The sequence below is a fragment of the Armigeres subalbatus genome, chromosome 3, assembly GCF_024139115.2.
Source record: "Armigeres subalbatus isolate Guangzhou_Male chromosome 3, GZ_Asu_2, whole genome shotgun sequence".
In the NCBI taxonomy this organism is placed as follows: domain Eukaryota; kingdom Metazoa; phylum Arthropoda; class Insecta; order Diptera; family Culicidae; genus Armigeres; species Armigeres subalbatus.
In genome coordinates, this window is record NC_085141.1 from 32,505,704 (window position 1) to 32,511,703 (window position 6,000).

Consider the following 6,000-nt stretch of genomic DNA (forward strand, 5'->3'; position numbering starts at 1 on the left):
TTTAGGTCATCCAAGAAAACCCCGGAATTAGGGCCTTTGGGTCTACGTATGCGTAACCAAAGATCAGCCAATTTTCCGCCTATTTGTAAAATTCCCAATTACTACTTCCGTCACAAGACAGTCCATTCCCACTAGACGACCTTTGATCAAGACGCCATTTTAACAAATTTTAAACTTGTGCGATAGGAATATTTACACTGAGGAGAATTCTTTATATCGGAATTACTTGAGTAGTCTAAAATAATGAAATCAAATATACCACCACCTGGCGGCCAAGTTCTAAACTTATCAACGCCTCATCCCAAAGCACACACCTTCCTGCATAACTTTTTTTTAAAATGTGCAGTTCAAAATGGGTAGGATTTTCGGATATAACTAATATATTCATGAAAAATCACTGTTTTTGTACCCTTGTTCACTAAAACCCCTCCCCGCGATGTACCCGCCCACCAATAGTCAATCTTTGGTAACGATCTGAAAGATGATTAAATTATCTTTCGAAACAGCCCCAAAAATCCAAAATCGGCCAAACATTAAGAAAGTTATAGCAATTTCAATTTGGGGTCAATTTGACCCCAGAGCACAGACAACGTAAGTTTTTTTGAGCACAGACATAAGGTTAATAGTTACACCAAGACAGTATGGAGGGCGAAGACCAAAAAGCAAGCAAAACCAGGGCCCAATTGGCCAGCTCATTTCACGTTGAGATCCACAACGCCATTCCCCCCAGTATACGTTCGTAAACAACTTTTTATATATTTATGTTAAGGAGCCACATTTCAATTTTGGTGTCCATAAACATTAAAGATTCTATAATGATAGTCCGTGGACGTCTCTCGCCAGAAAGTTTCTGGCTTTACCACGCCATACAATCTCGGGTGGATCACCATATATAATACTAAATAAAACGTCTCATGACGCGTCTTTCTAACGAAGTCGGGCTATTAGTAATGGGCACAGTTCCGATTTGGCCCGGATTTTGGGAGAGTATATGATCTTGCACGTCCAAATGGGTCATATACCTGAAATATTTTATTAAATATTAGTAATGCATCAGAAAATAAATAATAGAATTTATACGAATATTTCGAACACGTTTAAAAACAAAGATGACAGATGAAATGTTAAGCACAAATCCATGGCTACTATGATAAAACCATAAAATCTGTACACATCATACGTCAAATTTAGAGCATCACAGTTGATTTATAGCTAGCGTAAAAAGCTGGATACATCGTTATCTTGTGTCTTATTACGGTCATCTGACTAATGAAAATAGCTGAATAATGATGGATTTGGCAAAATGTTCTATTATTGGAAATCATATTTTATTTATGAGATCTCAAATTTATTTGTATTTTTTTTTTGCGTATCAAAGCGCTTAATGCCTTAATTCACATAGGGTAAAATGCGCAACAGTGGGTAGTGGAATTTAATTCTTCCTGCCGTAAGGAGTAGAAATTTTCAACATAGTTATTCGATGAAAATAACATTTCAAAGTTAGACTGAATTTGCTCTATATTAGACCACCTGGAGCGACACTTCATTTGATTTTATGTTCCATTTCAAGATGTTCTTCTTCCCTATCATAGACCCCTATAATGGACACTTTTATTTTTTTTTTTTAACAAAACTATATTTACTTTCCATTCAAATGCATGTAATTAAATCATTAGGTAGGTTAGGTAGGTAGGTTCTGCCGATGGAATTTCAAACAAAAATGTTTATAATATGCTGTAATAATGCAGATATGACTGGAGGGTCCACTATTGGTTAGGGGACAGCTATTGGTTACACTATATTAACAAACAAAATCTCTTGGTAATAAAAGAACAAAATTTGCGCAAAAAGTCGCAGTTTAAAAAATAGATTCCGACAATTCATTAACGTGAAAACTAACGCAACCGTTAACGTTGATCTAACGGAGAGCTTTAACGTTACTGTTGATTAACGTTTTATGAAGATTAATGAAAAAATCGTTAATCGTTGAAATTAACGCTAACGGATTAACGAAACGGCGTTAATCTTTGATTAACGTTAACAACCCTGGATTCTTCGGACCTCCGGAGAAGACTTATCTTCGAGTCAAGTACGAGACACTGAAGACGACCACACAGTTGTGGTCGAAATACGTATCTGCAAAGATATCGAAAATAATTGGTGGAATTAAATGGAGAGTACTTAATTCGTCTTAGACGTTTTAATGCTGCTTCCCATCTGCGACTTTGTGCCTACAGAATGTTAGTTAGAAAACATGCGAAAAATTTGTGATTCATCTTTCTCATTGATTTTAGATCGAATTGTTTTTTTTTTATTTGAAACTTATCTAACAGCTTTTGGAATGATCGTCTTATAGCTGCGGCTTTCCTGACAAAATTTTGAAAAAAATAAGCTTTTCTCTATAATTTGTTTATAGTAAAATAGTGAAATAACGATCTATTGACCCTATAGCTGATTATCTAATGTTTATTAATAAAAAGATTAATAAAGATCGATAAAAAGTTTTTAAAGAATCGTCTACTCCAGGGTAATAAACTCTAATTGTTCCCAAAGGTTGTTAGGGAGTAAGGCCAATGGAAAACGGTACAATTTTTAGAATTTTAGGATCAAATCCAATATGCATAAATTGATGAAGGATGGTCAGACATTTTCCTACAGTCCATTAAAAAACGTATAGAGAAATTGGACTATGAGGGTAGATGGAACTGGAAAACCGATAAAAAACATATGAAAATAACACCTAACACCCACAATGAATCCTCGAAAATGTGCTCTACTTTTTTAAGTGCAAAGTCTGCCGTGTAAATAAAGAACTGATTGTAAACATATTTTGATGACAGATACGACAGATCTGTAGGTAGACTCTAATAGCAATAAACTCAGGACCCCTGAGTCAGGAGGCTTGGAAATTATTGATTTTCAAAAATGCCACTTGAAATCAATACCTCAAAACGAAATCAAGTGTTTACCCGTCCTCCTTACAGACTCTAATTCATGGCTACCAAGATATTATCAATTGATAATCGTAACTGCGCGCGAAAAAAACACAATTAGCCTTGATTATACTGACATTTGGCGCTAAAAATGTCCCTCACAATGCCTCAATTGAACGTCGGGATTAGATCTGTGCGTGTATTTATCAAACACTAGTCGACCCGGCAGACGTTGTCCTGCATAGTAGGCGAAAATGCGCGTTCTGAATTACCCATGCAAAATGCCCATACGAATCTCAATTTTAGTTTTTCACGATTTACTCAACCTTACTCGTGATTTTTGCATGAGCAAATATCATATAAACCCGTCGGAAGGGATGACAAACATATCTGTGAAGGAATGAAGAAAATCCATCCAGCCGTTTTCTAGTTATGCGGATACGAACACAGACCATTTCATTTTTATTTATATAGATAGATAGATAGATAGAAGAATATGTGTTCAGTTACGATTATTTAATAATTTGTGATATTCAAATAAATACTCACCCATATTCATTCTGAAAATTGACGGTGCAGGACCGAATATGAATATGTTTAGAAGTGAAGTGACAAAGAAAGCCGATGGGCTTTTTAAAAAATAATCGAATATTTAAAGCTCTGATTAGGACATCAAATCGACCGAGATAAAAAGGCGACCTATTAAAAAAAATTGAAAAGTTTTTTTGAGCCCCCATAATGAATATTAAATCTAATTAATATCAATACACTTTTCAGGAAAAATAAATATTTTTGTCAAACCACTAAGGGCCAATTTCTTCACCTTCGCTTAACTCTTAAGCGGTGCTTACCCATTCGTTTAAACCTGGTTTAAGGCCTAAGCGGAGGTGAAGAAATCGGCCCTAAGAGGTATAAGTAACGAAATTTGGGACATATGTGTCACCTTGAGCGATTTATTCAATATTTTTTGAAAAACTCCTCATTAAAACTCGGATAAACTTTCAATGCCAATTTACACCTGAGTTTTCACTAATCATTAGGACCCAGAAAAACATAAATGTAAAAAGCTTTTTAAGAATGGTTGTAAATAACGTTGTTTTTATTTTTATTTCAGTTTCACACTGGAATATACAGTTATCCCATATTTTAATTCTGTGTAATATGACCGCTTATTTAAAGTGATTGTAATATTGAAAATTGCACTCAATTTTGGCGCTCATTTTAAAATTGATCATAACCAAGTGAAAATATGACCATTCTCTATAAAATCCCGTACACTATTTCTGGTCTGGAACTATCTGTGCACCTGCTAGCTCGTTTAATAGATATTTTACTGAACATATGTCGGTTGGCGTACTTGCCCTTATGGCACTCCTTTTCCAAACTCCGCCACATACAGCAGAATTTTGTCTGTGAATACTAATCGCGGTTACGAGCTTTTGCGGTTTGTTCGAACTCTCACAATAACAATAAACAATCGTATTGTTGCTTGAATATTCGCTAAAAACATGTAAATGCCATTTTGCTAATTAACCCGAACGACTTGACTTACAAAGCTTCACGAACATTTTCATCGGTGTTTGCTTCCTTGCTATTTGTGCGAGTTGGAGGTGTGGAGAAATCTTGCCAAAAATATATTCACAAGCATTTCGCCCTATTTCGCCTAGCCTGCTTCTCCACCACTGCTCATTGAATACCAGGCTTGACATTGTGTAGAACATCTTTCCACGTCCTCGTCACAACGCCTCCTGAGGATTTACAACAGATGCTCGAGCATAATAAACGGTTCCAGAATAAAGACTCTGTTCTGTTAAGTCATGAATCTGTTCCAACGACAAATTTATCACCACATTTGGGAACCGCATCACATTCAAAATTCATGCAAATCTAATAAATTTAGTTCATACGTACCTTCCCCCCATCTTCACTGGTTATGTTCTTGCATGAAAATACCAAAACCGCATCGAGTAGAACTTTGTTCAAAACCGTAAGAATACACACACAGCAGCTCCTGGTTTTTACGATTCAGAACAATTAATTAAATTCACTCTCTTCAGTTGCAATTAAAACCGTCTCCCTAAGGCGCGCAATTCATTTAGATCCATCCGGGATGTAAATTTCCAGTTCCGGGGATCTTTTACTACACTTCACTCCTCAATCGACATACGCATTCACAACACAGTGCACCTAATTTCAACTCACATTACGAAATTCAATTTCCGTTCCGTTACCTTTTTTTCAACTAAATGACTTGATTCTAAGCGATGCTCGAGGCGAATCACTGCATCAGCACCTTCTCCGCTCGATTGACACATTAACACCTTTCACATGAAGTGTCCTCTTCGACGGTGTTACCCATCTTTAGAAAAGCGCATTCCTACTGGGAATGGTTCTCGGATGACGTCAGAAGAAGACACGAAGATGCCTTCTTATCTTCTTTTCAATGGTGCGGAATACTTGTTGTTATGCATTGAAAAACTTCTCTTTTCAACCGAGCATCAAACACTCACTATCGAATAGCTCACAATTGCTTCTTTCATCTCATTCGCATGATGTCGATGCACTATCAGAACACAATAGCATTTGATTGCATCAGTGACTGTTATTTCTTAAGGAGTCCGATAAACTTATGAAACTAAAGCATATCTTGCTCCAGTCTTGATCGAACAACCGCTCAAAACAGAATCACCGAATTTTACTGAGTTGGCATGGTCACTCAATCCATCACCTTTAAGGTCACTCCTGACGGAATCCAAGTTCCAAAGTGCTCGCGTTTTCTGGGGCACACCACTCGGTTCAGAGGCGGCGCACAACTGTCATTTTTGTTAATTTAGCTTTGCTGTGTCGCAGCATGCGTGAAATAATAAAAATGACAGGTGTTCGTTGTTTCCGTATCGAGTGGTGTGCCCCAGAAAACGCGAGCACTTTTTAACTTGGATTCCGTCAGGAGTGACCTTAAGATGTGAAAAGTTTCAATTATCTCCAGCACTGGTTGGTCACATTTAACTTTATCAATAAACCATCTGGAACAGCTGTTTCCGGTGCCCCGTGAAATCCAGCTGAGCAC

At 36.8% G+C, this 6,000-nt stretch overlaps 1 protein-coding gene across 1 annotated transcript in view; it reads right to left on the reverse strand.

Annotated features, from left to right (window-relative positions):
- The window catches only part of LOC134228172 (vertebrate ancient opsin-like), a 115,972-nt gene extending 110,670 nt beyond the window's left edge, over nucleotides 1-5,302 (reverse strand). The window contains exon 1 of the mRNA XM_062709960.1: nucleotides 4,845-5,302. The gene's annotated coding sequence lies outside the window, so the exon portion shown is untranslated. The remainder of the gene's footprint in view (nucleotides 1-4,844) is intronic.
- Between the last annotated feature and the right edge of the window lie 698 nt (nucleotides 5,303-6,000).